Raw genomic sequence first — 12,564 nt, forward strand, 5'->3', positions numbered from 1 at the left:
GCTCTTTCCATGACATAGAATAACCAGTTGAATCCAGGTGAAAGCTATAATCCTTTATAAATGTCACCAGTTAAATTCACTTCAATCAATCAGTTTTTAAGCCTTGAGAGAATTGACACATGGATTGTATATGTGTCCCATTCAGAGGGAGAATGGGCAAGACAAAAGATATCAATGCCTTTGAACGGCATTCCCATTTTAAGAGTTTGTCAAAATCTCTCTTCCCAGACAGTTTTTAGAGTTTGTCAGTTTTAGAGTTTGTCAAAAACTGCAACATTGCTTGGTTTTTCCCACTCAACACTGTGTATCAAGATTTTTTTTATTTCACCTTTATTTAACCAGGTAGGCTAGTTGAGAACAAGTTCTCATTTGCAACTGCGACCTGGCCAAGATAAAGCATAGCAGTGTGAACAGACAACAACACAGAGTTACACATGGAGTAAACAATTAACAAGTCAATAACACAGTAGAAAAAAAGAGAGTCTATATACATTGTGTGCAAAAGGCATGAGGAGGTAGGCGAATAATTACAATTTTGCAGATTAACACTGGAGTGATAAATGATCAGATGGTCATGTACAGGTAGAGATATTGGTGTGCAAAAGAGCAGAAAAGTAAATAAATATAAACAGTATGGGGATGAGGTAGGTAAAATTGGGTGAGCTTACCGATAGACTATGTACAGCTGCAGCGATCGGTTAGCTGCTCAGATAGCAGATGTTTGAAGTTGGTGAGGGAGATAAAAGTCTCCAACTTCAGCGATTTTTGCATACAAAGGTTTTCACCATACAAAGGACATCCAGCCACCTTGACACAACGTTGGGAAGCATTGTAGTCAACATGGGCCAGCATCCCTTTGGAACGCTTTTGACACCTTGAATTGAGGCTGTTCTGAGGGCAAAAGGGGGTGTAACTGATTATTAGGAAGGTGTTGGCTGACATAGTCACAAAAACAATGTGGCCATTACCCATGCTTTGTTATGTTTCTGAACAGTCAGATAGCTAGAGTAGCAACAATGACCGGAAGCTGCCACGTGGGGAATCGTAGGTGGCTCGTTTCAGCTAGTTTTATATTTTTCTTGATACCATGTCTTGTTTTGAGGTGTTTTGACTGACATCATGTCAATGCTAATGTGACTCAAATTCACCAGCTACCTAACCAACTGTAACAATGTACATTCAGTGTACAAAACATTAGGACACATTCCTAACATTTCGTACATAAAGTGGGTGAAACAGCATGTAAACATTTTTACTCTGGCTCCTGAGTGGCGGAGCGGTCTAAGGCAATGCATCTCAGTGCTAGAGCCATCACTACAGACACCCTGGTGCAAATTCAGGCTGTATCACAACTGGCTGTGATTGGGAGTCCCATAGGGTGGGCAACAATTGGCCTGGTGTCGTCCGGGTTTGGCCGATGTAGGACATCATTGTAAATAAGAATTTGTTCTGAACTGACTTGCCTAGTTAAATAAAGGTAAAATAGAAACATTGTGACAAGTTCAATGACTCTATGTACATAAGGCAGCGGTCTCTAGGGTGCAGGGTAGAGTATGGTTGGTAGCTGGTACAAAAAGTGACTCAGGTTCAGGGCAGAGTACTGTGCAGAGACCAGCTAGTGGTGACTGTTTGATGGCCTGAAGATAGAAGCTGTTTCTCAGTCCCAGCTTCGATGCACCTGTACTGTCTCCACCTGCTAGATGGTAGCGGAGTTAACAGGCCGTGGCTGAGGTCCTTGATGATCTTCCCGTCCTTCCTGTGCGACTGGTTGCTGTAGATATCCCGGAGGGCAGGCAGAAATCCTTCGGTGATGCCTTGGGCTGACCGCACCACCCTCTGGAAAGCCCTGTGATTGTGAACTGTGTAATTGCTGTACCAGGCGGTGATACAACCCAGCAGCATGCTCTTAATAGGGAATCTGTAGAAGTTTGTGAGGGTCTTAGGGGCCTAGCTGAATTTCTTCAGCCTCCTGAGGTCCTCTCATAGAGTCTCAGTGTTGTCATTCTGGTATATAAAAACAACACATTTTCAACCCTCATGTGACTTTACAAGTTTAGTTTGTTTTGTTTTCCACCATAACACAAGCAAAAATGGCCATGGGGTTCGATCCCACCGCTTCTGTTTAGGCAATTATATACAGTGTATGAATCATCATGCATGAAATCCATTCTTGATCCTTTCAGGCTGCTGTCCCTAGCGCTTTATGAAGAGCAGAAAAAACTGCATGTTTACTTTTGTGCAGCAGATGTCAGAAGGCTGGATCAATGTGGCCCAGTATGAGACCGTGCTGCTCCTTGCTCAGATGTACCACCCTGCGATCGATGGAGATTAGCTACCAGTGCAGTGGGTGAAGCAACAGATATCTCCCCGGAGAATAAAACAGGAGTGTGCCCCCTGTGACACGAGACATGGGTTTTAACAAGCAGGAGCCATCCTTTCATTTAGATGTCGATATGGATGGAAGGGCTACATGTGCCCTCTTATCCCACCCTCCATCCCTCCCTCCCTGACTGCAGCTATGGTGCTGACCTCCCTGGCTCCCCCTCTCTATTATCTCCATGACCAGAGGGCCTGGCTAGTGTTCATCATCCTCCCTGCCCCTAAACAACATACAGAGAGCAGACCGCATCTGGGATCCGCAGTAAAGAAGACATCAGGAAGAAGCTGCAGTACCAGGATCATAGAGAGAGATCTTTACTGGGGAGAAGGGAGCACCTCTGAGGAATGGGAGATGTAGAGGGTCGGACAGCAACTAGGGAAATCTGCAATTGGGACACTTCAAGAGAAATCATGATCAAAGTCCCAAAACTGAGAAGATATTCTGTAAGACTAAATCAACAGGAACATTTCCACACTGGATATCTTGGTGCAGCTAATAAATTTGTCACACAAATGAATACATCACTGCATTGTATTGACGCTCGGGACAGAGTAAAACATTGACATCATAAGGTCAATGATTTGTACAATAAAACTACTTTGATGTGCTTTTGTTGACCATATTATTTACCTTTCACATTGCAGTTACAAAAACATAATTTGGAAAGGTACTGAACCTTGAAGCCTATAGGTGAAATCACTGTAATAAATGACCCCACTGTAATGTTCACCATACAACTTATCCATCATCTTATCCATCTGATAAATTGTCATAGGGAATGAGGGAAGCGATTAAAGACTTTGGACACTGCCCATGACCTTTGGAGGAAGGGAAATGCCTGCTGTAGCAGAGCATGTCCCTGTGTTTCTCTAAGATAACAAACTCATAATAACCTTTCTTCCCCTGAGGCTTTCAGTTCTGCCTGCTCCCTGGGGTTTGTGTTTGATAAATGTGATGTTTGGGTTTAGAGGATATTATACTCCCACTGAGCAAAATATGTGCATTGACTTGGATATATGGAAACATATTAAAGGTCTGATATGTCAATAGTGTTGTGAATAATGTTTGCAAGTGGTGCCTGACGATACTATTGCGTGTTATGTGTGTATGTACATTGTAACTGTAACAACAGAGTGCACTCTGGAAAACGTTATGTTCCTGAATTCTATGAACAATATAGTAGAAACCTCTTAGTTTTGTTCTGTGAAGAGGGACGCCAGCTAGCCTCCTTGGAGATCCTCAGGACCCAGAACAAATGCATGATGGTTTTACTGGATTGTCTTCCTGGCAGTTTCAGCCAGTATCGATCAGACAACCCCAGATACCTCAGGCTCCTCACTGAGTACCCAGAAAACCCCTCTCTGGAGTCTCTCTATCTTTTTCTGTATCTCTCTCTTTCACTGTCGCTCTCGATCTCCCATCTCTCTCTTTCTTTGTGTAAGGCAAGAAGACCTGACCCATGTAACATAAGGAACCCAGGGAAAACAAGGTTTATGTAGGTGGCATCACTAACAGTATTGGATGTTGTGCAGAAGAAAACAATGACAGACATAGAATCGTATGACTGTCTGGAGGTACTAAAAGAAGCTGTTAGCATACCATATGCCTTCTTGTTTTCATACAATATTGATCTCAGGCACCATGACACATTAGGAGGCAATAATTGCAAATGATTAAGTACAAAGTGACCATTTAATGGGAACAAATTGTTTACATCTCCCTTTGGAGTCTCTGGCCTCTTCCTTAATGTGGATATTCATGCAAGAATTACTGCAGAGGTCTAACGAGATTATAGGGCTGATTTACTGATCTCTTGAATTAAACATACCTTGAGTTACACCTGTGGTGAAAAATCTATTGAAGCCATAGCTAGACACTCTACGGTCAGAGATGTTACACAGACCGTACATTTAGAAAATTAGGTCAATGTATCAAACCATAACAACAAGTCCATTACTTTCAGAGAAAAAATAATAGGCACCAGAGACGGGTTGGCTGACAACGTCACGAAAATGATGTGGCCGGAAGCTGTGCATTGTTATGATTCTGAACAGTCAAAAAGCTAGCAACAATGACAAGAAGCTGTCATGTGGGGAATCATAGTTGGCTCGTTTCAGCTAGTTTTATCTCTTTCTTTATACCATGTCTTGTTTTAAGGTGTTTTGACTGATTTCATATCAGTGCTAATATGGCTAGAAATTCACTAGCTACTGAACCAACAACTGTAACAAAGTACACAGTGCACAAAACATTAGGAATGCCTTCTCTTTCCATGACATACTGTAGACTGACCAGGTGAAAGCTATGATCCCTTATTGATGTTACCCGTTAAATACACTTCAATCAGTGTAGATGAAGGGCAGGAGACAGGTTAAAGAAGGTTTTTTAAGCCTTGAGACAATTGAGACATGGATTGTGTATGTGACATTGTGCCTTTCAGAGGGTGAATGAGCAAGACAAAAGACTTAAGTGCCTTTGAATGGGGTATGGTAGTAGGTACCAGGCACATCGGTTTGAGTGTGTCAAGAACTTCAACAAGAATGGTCCACCACACAAAGAACATCCAGCCAACTTGACACAACTACGGGAAGCATTGGAGTCAACATGAGCCAGCATCCCTGTGAAACGCTTTTGACACCTTGTAGTCCATGCCCCGTCGAATTGAAGATGCAAAATGTGGTGCAGCTTAACATTAGGAATGTTCCTAATGTTTTGTGCACTCAGTGTATTTGAAAGACAATAAGTGCTCATTGTGCAAATGTATTTATGTTTTCAATGAATATAGTCTACATATGGTCAACAATCTCAGACAATCACGATTGTTTGCCCCATGGTTGTGCACACATCGGTTTTGTTGCTCAACAACCAACCCGTCTATGGTTTTCAGTGATTAGGAATAAAGGGAGGAATTGGAGAATAACACATGCATGTGCTGTGGGCTGGCCTCTCTCAGGTGGCAGATGTGTAATCCCTGGGAGTGTCTGGCAGCACCTGCTCTGTGGCAGAGCCATGAATGTTCAGCATTAAAATGAGCATTAAAGCCAGGTGTAAAAAGTCAACTTTTCTGAAATGTTAATGGGTCCTCAGTTTATGCATCTTTACTAAATTATACAAAGTTGGTGGCTCCACATAGTACTAGGAACATTCCGGCCACCTCAATAAATAATTTAATTCCAGAACAATAGCCTCTTTACTTCTGAAACAGCTGTCACTGATCTATTAATTAGATGCTTTGATGTTGGCTGTGCCGCATGCAACTTGGGGGGAGGTGGAGGAAAAAGACTCTAGCTTCATCATACCTCTTGACACAGTGGAGATAAATAATGTACGATGTCTTGAACTGTGTCATCAAAAATTATGATAGCACTGTATATTAAAGATTTCCCTGAATTTATGTTGTATTTACACTGAAATTGCTATTTTAACAACAGTGCATTAAAATGTAGGCAATCTACGCAAATCAAGGAGCACCTGCATTGTGTTAAGAAATGTGCATTTGGAAAGTATTCAGACCCCCTTTTTCCACATTTTGTTACATTACAGACATAATCTAAAAAGTATAAAATCATTGTTTCCCCTCATCAGTCTACACAAAATGCCCCATAATGACAAAGCAAACACATGTTTTCATGCATTTTTGCACATTTATAAAGAAGAAAAAAAAGAAATACCTTATTTACATAAGTAACAGAGCCTTTGTTATGAGACATGAAATTGAGCTCAAGTGCATCCCGTTTCTAATGATCATCCTTGAGATGTTTCTACAACCTGATTGGAGTCCACTATGTGGTAAATTCAATTGATTGTACATGATTTGGAAAGGTACACACCTGTCTAGATAAGGTTCCACAGTTGACAGTGCATGTCAGAACTCAAACCAAGCCATGAGGTCGAATTAATTGTCCATAGAGCTCCGAGACAGCATTGTGTCGATACACAGATCTGGGGAAAGGTACCAAAACATTTCTGCAGCATTGAAAGTCGCCAAGAACACAGTGGCCTTCATCAATCTTAAATGGAAAAAGTTTGGAACCACCAAGACTCTTGGAGAAGGGCCTTGGTCAGGGAGGTGACCAAGACCATGATGGTCACTATGACAGAGCTCTAGAGTTCCTCTGAGGAGATGGGAGAACCTTCCAGATGGACAACCATCTCTGCAGCACTCCACCAATCAGGCCTTTATGGTAGAGTGGCTAGACAGAAGCCACTGCTCAGTAAAAGGCACATGACACCCCGCTTGGAGTTTGCCAAAAGGCAGCTTAAGACTCTTAGACCATGAGAAACAAGATTCTCTGGGCTGATGAAACCATGTTTGAAGTCTTTGGCCTGACTGCCAAGTGTCACGTCTGAATGCTTGGCATTCAGGCCAAAAGCCTGGCAACATCCCTACAGTGAAGCATGGTGGTGGCAGCATCATGTTGTGGGGATGTTTTTCAGCGGCAGGGTCTAGGAGACTAGTCATGATCGAGGGAAAGATGAACAGAGCAAAGTACAGAGAGATCCTTGATGAAAACCTTCTCCAGAGCACTCACGACATCAGACTGGGGTGAATATTCACCTTTCAACAAGAAAACGACTCTAAGCACACAGTCAAGGCAATGCAGGAGAGGCTTCGAGACAAGTCTCTGAATGTCCTTGAGTGGCCCAGCCAGAGCCCGGACATGAACTGGATCGAACATCTCTGGAGAGAACTGAAAATAGCTGTGCAGCGACGCTCCCAATCCAACCTGACAGAGTTTGAGAGGATCTGCAGAGAGGAATGGGAGAAACTTCCCAAATACAGATGTGCCAAGCTTGTAGCGTCATACCCAAAAACACTCAAGGCTGTATATCGCTGCCAAACGTGCTTCAACAAAGTAAAGGGTCTGAATACTTATGTAAATGTGATTTTTCTGTTTTTTTATTTGTAAATACATTTGCAGAAATGTCTACATTTCTTTGGACACTGTGTTAACTAACGTCCAGACGAGCTTCAATGCCATACAACTCTCCTTCCATGGCCTCCAACTGCTCTTAAACTCAAATAAAACTAAATGCATGCTATTGAACCGATCATTGCCCGCACCTGCCACCCATCCAGCATCACTACTCTGGACGGCTCTGACTTAGAATGCTTGGATAACTACAAATACCTAGTTGTCTGGCTAGACTGTAAACTCTCCTTCCAGACTCACATTAAGCATCTCCAATCAAAAATTCAATCTAGAATCGGCTTCCTATTTCACAACAAAGCTTCCTTCACTCATGCTGCCAAACATACCCTCATAAAACGAACCATCCTACCGAGGCTTGGCTTCGGCGATGTCATCTATAAAATAGCCTCCAACACTCTACTCAGCAAACTGGATGTAGTCTATCACAGCGCCATCCGTTTTGTCACCAAAGCCCCATATACTACCCACCACTGCGACCTGTACGCTCTTGTTGGCTGGCCCTCGCTTCATACTCGTCGACAAACCCACTGGCTACAGGTTATCTACAAGTCTCTGCTAGGTAAAGCCCCGCCCTATCTCAGCTCGCTGGTCACCATAGCAGCACCCACTCGTAGCACACGCTCCAGCAGGTATATCTCACTGGTCACCCCCAAAGCGAATTCCTCCTTTTGTCACCTTTCCTTCCAGTTCTCTGCTGCCACTGACTGGAATGAACTGCAAAAATCACTGAAGCTGGAGATTCCCATCTCCCGCACTAGCTTTAAGAACCATCTGTCAGAGCAGCTCACAGATCACTGCACCTGTTCATAGCCCATCTGTATACAACCCATCTATCTACCTCATTCCCATACTGTATTTATTTATTTAGCTCCTTTTGCACCACAGTATCTCTACTTGCACATCCATCTTTTGCACATATACCATTCCAGTGTTTAATTGCCATATTGTAATTACTTCACCACCATGGCCTATTTATTGCCTTAACTCCCTTATTTGACCTTATTTGCACTCACTGTATATAGACTTTTTTTTCTCTACTGTATTATTGACTGTATGTTTTGTTCATTCCATGTGTAACTCTGTGTTGTTGTATGTGTCGAACTGCTATGCTTTATCTTGGCCAGGTCGCAGTTGCAAATGAGAACTTGTTCTCAACTAGCTTACCTGGTTAAATAAAGGTGAAATAAATAAATAAATAATAAATAAAAGAATGTTTTTGTTTTTTTAATTATGAGGGGAAAAAACTATTTCATCCATTTTAGAATGAGGCTGGAACGTAACAAAATGTGGAAAATTCAAGGGGTCTGAATAATGCACAGTATGCTGCTGTTCTACTGCACGTGCAATGATGTCAGAGGGGGAAAACTGTGCCTTGTTTTAATATTGCAAATACACGTGGCATATCAACATTAAGGATTCAAGCTTTAAAGGTTGAGAAAGATGTTTTAGAAGCTTGCAGGATGCATTACAGCTGCAAATCCCAATAAAACCACATCAAGTTTTGAAGTTGACTTTCCTTCTCTTGTCTAACAAGCCTACAATATCTTGAATCTAGTTAAATAAAGCTTAAATTGAAAAAAAAAATACAATTTTCTTTTGTGGTTCAGAGTACAGTAGTATTTAGTTTCATAGCGCAAATGTTTGCTAGCAAGTTTCTCACCCTGGATTTAGCCACAACCTTCTTAAATTCCTTGGCCAAGTGGGAGGTGCTTGTTTGGCTGGGCAAGTCCCTCAGAAGGGAGGAAATGTTGGCAAATCTAATCAAAATCAAATCAAATTGATTTATCACATACACATGGTTAGCAGATGTTAATGCGAGTGTAGCGAAATGCTTGTGCTTCTAGTTCCGACAATGCAGTAATAACCAACGAGTAATCTAACCTAACAATTCCAAAACTACTACCTTATACACACAAGTGTAACGGGATAAAGAGTATGTACATAAAGATATATGAATGAGTGATGGTACAGAGCGGCATAGGCAAGATGCAGTAGATGGTATCGAGTACAGTATATACATATGAGATGAGTATGAGGTCAGTTTGTTATATCTGGAGTACTTCTCCTGTCCTATTCGGTGTCCTGTGTGAATCTAAGTGTGCGTTCTCTAATTCTCTCCTTCTCTCTTTCTTTCTCTCTCTCGGAGGACCTGAGCCCTAGGACCATGCCCCAGGACTACCTGACATGATGACTCCTTGCTGTCCCCAGTCCACCTGGCCATGCTGCTGTTCCAGTTTCAACTGACCTGAGCCCTAGGACCATGCCCCAGGACTACCTGACATGATGACTCCTTGCTGTCCCCAGTCTACCTGGCCATGCTGCTGCTCCAGTTTCAACTTCCACCTGACTGTGCTGCTGCTCTAGTTTCAACTGTTCTGCCTTATTATTATTCGACCATGCTGGTCATTTATGAACATTGAACATCTTGACCATGTTCTGTTATAATCTCCACCCGGCACAGCCAGAAGAGGACTGGCCACCCCACATAGCCTGGTTCCTCTCTAGGTTTCTTCCTAGGTATTGGCCTTTCTAGGGAGTTTTTCCTAGCCACCGTGCTTCTCCACCTGCATTGCTTGCTGTTTGGGGTTTTAGGCTGGGTTTCTGTACAGCACTTTGAGATATCAGCTGATGTACGAAGGGCTATATAAATAAATTTGATTTGATTTGATTTGATTTGATGTAAACAAAGTGGCATAGTTTAAAGTGTTTAGTGATACATGTATTACATAAAGATGCAGTAGATGATATAGAGTACAGTATATACGTATACATATGAGATGAATAATGTAGGGTATGTAAACAATATTAAGTAGCATTGTTCAAAGTGGCTAGTGATATATTTTACATCAATTCCCATCAATTCCCATTATTAAAGTGGCTGGAGTTGAGTCAGTGTGTTGGCAGCAGCCACTCAATGTTAGCGGTGGCTGTTTAACAGTCTGATGGCCTTGAGATAGAAGCTGTTTTTCAGTCTCTCGGTCCCAGCTTTGATGCACCTGTACTGACCTCGCCTTCTGGATGATAGCGGGGTGAACAGGCAGTGGCTCGGGTGGTTGTTGTCCTTGATGATCTTTATGGCCTTCCTGTGACATCGGGTGGTGTAGGTGTCCTGGAGGGCAGGAGGTTTGCCTCCGGTGATGCGTTGTGCAGACCTCACTACCCTCTGGAGAGCCTTACGGTTGTGGGCGTTGAGTGTGAGCTGTAGTCGATGAACAGCATTCTCACATAGGTATTCCTCTTGTCCAGATGGGTTAGGGCAGTGTACAGTGTGGTTGAGATTGCATCGTCTATGGACCTATTTGGGCGGTAAGCAAATTGGAGTGGGTCTAGGGTGTCAGGTAGGGTGGAGGTGATATGATTGATATCCTTGACAAGTCTCTCAAAGCACTTCATGATGACGGAAGTGAGTGCTACGGGGCGGTAGTCGTTTAGCTCAGTTACCTTAGCTTTCTTGGGAACAGGAACAATGGTGGCCCTCTTGAAGCATGTGGGAACAGCAGACTGGGATAAGGTTTGATTGAATATGTCCGTAAACACACCAGCCAGCTGGTCTGCGCATGCTCTGAGGGCGCGGCTGGGGATGTCGTCTGGGCCTGCAGCCTTGCGAGGGTTAACACGTTTAAATGTTTTACTCACCTCGGCTGCAGTGAAGGAGAGTCCGCATGTTTTGGTTGCGGGCTGTGTCAGTGGCACTGTATTGTCCTCAAAGCGGGCAAAAGTAATTTATCCGTGATTGGCTGTAGACCCTGCCACATACCTCTTGTGTCTAAGCCGTTGACTTGCGATTCTACTTTGTCTCTATACTGACGCTTAGCTTGTTTGATTGCCTTGCGGGGGGAATAGCTACACTGTTTGTATTCGGTCATGTTTCCGGTCACCTTGCCCTGATTAAAAGCAGTGGTTCGCGCTTTCAGTTTCACGTGAATTCTGCCACCAATCCACGGTTTCTGGTTTGGGAATGTTTTAATCGTTGCTATGGGAACGACATCTTCAACACACGTTCTAATGAACTCGCTCACAGAATCAGCGTATTTGTCAATGTTGTTGTTTGATGCAATACGAAACATATCCCAGTCCACGTGATGGAAGCAGTCTTGGAGCGTGGAATCAGATTGGTCGGACCAACGTTGAACAGACCTCAGCGCGGGAGCTTCTTGTTTTAGCTTCTGTCTGTAGGCAGGGAGCAACAAAATGGTGGTCAGCTTTTCCGAAAGGAGGGCGGGGAAGGGCCTTATATGCGTCACGGAATTTAGAATAGCAATGATCCAAGGTTTTACCAGCCCTGGTTGCGCAATCGATATGCTGATACAATTTAGGGAGTCTTGTTTTCAGATTAGCCTTGTTAAAATCCCCAGCTACAATGAATGCAGTCTCAGGATATGTGGATTCCAGTTTGCAAAGAGTCAAATAAAGTTCGTTCAGAGCCATCGATGTGTTTGCTTGGGGGGAATATATACGGCTGTGATTATAATCAAAGAGAAATCCCTTGGTAGATAATGCGGTCGACATTTGTTTGTGAGGAATTCTAAATCAGGTGAACAGAAGGATTTTGAGTTCCTGTATGTTATGATCACACCACGTCTTGTTAACCATAAAGCATACGCCCCCGCCCCTCTTCTTACCAGAAAGATGTTTGTTTCTGTTGCCGCGATGCGTGGAGAAACCAGCTGGCTGCACCGACTCCGATAGCGCCTCTCGAGTGAGCCATGTTTCCGTGAGCAAAGAACGTTACAGTCTCTGATGTCCCTCTGGAATGCTACCCTTGCTCGGATTTCATCAACCTTGTAGTCAAGAGACTGGACATTGGCGAGAAGTATGCTAGGGAGTGGTGCGCGATGTGCCCGTCTCCGGAGTCTGACCAGAAGACCGCTTCGTGTCCCTCTTTTACGAAGTCGTTTTTTTGGAGGGTCGCCGGCTGGGATCCATTCCGTTGTCCTGGGTGAAAGGCAGAACACAGGATCCGCTTTGCGAAAGTCATATTCTTGGTCATACTGATGGTGAGTTGACGCTGCTCTTATATTCAGTAGTTCTTCTCGACTGTATGTAATGAAACCTAAGATGACCTGGGGTACCAATGTAAGAAATAACAAAAAACTGCATAGTTTCCTAGGAACGCGAAGCGAGGCGGCCATCTTTTATTTTATTTTATTTTACCTTTATTTAACCAGGTAGGCAAGTTGAGAACAAGTTCTCATTTACAATTGCGACCTGGCCAAGATAAAGCAAAGCAGTTCGACAGATAAAACGACA

This window comes from Oncorhynchus kisutch, linkage group LG4 (genome assembly GCF_002021735.2).
Source record: "Oncorhynchus kisutch isolate 150728-3 linkage group LG4, Okis_V2, whole genome shotgun sequence".
In the NCBI taxonomy this organism is placed as follows: Eukaryota; Metazoa; Chordata; class Actinopteri; order Salmoniformes; family Salmonidae; genus Oncorhynchus; species Oncorhynchus kisutch.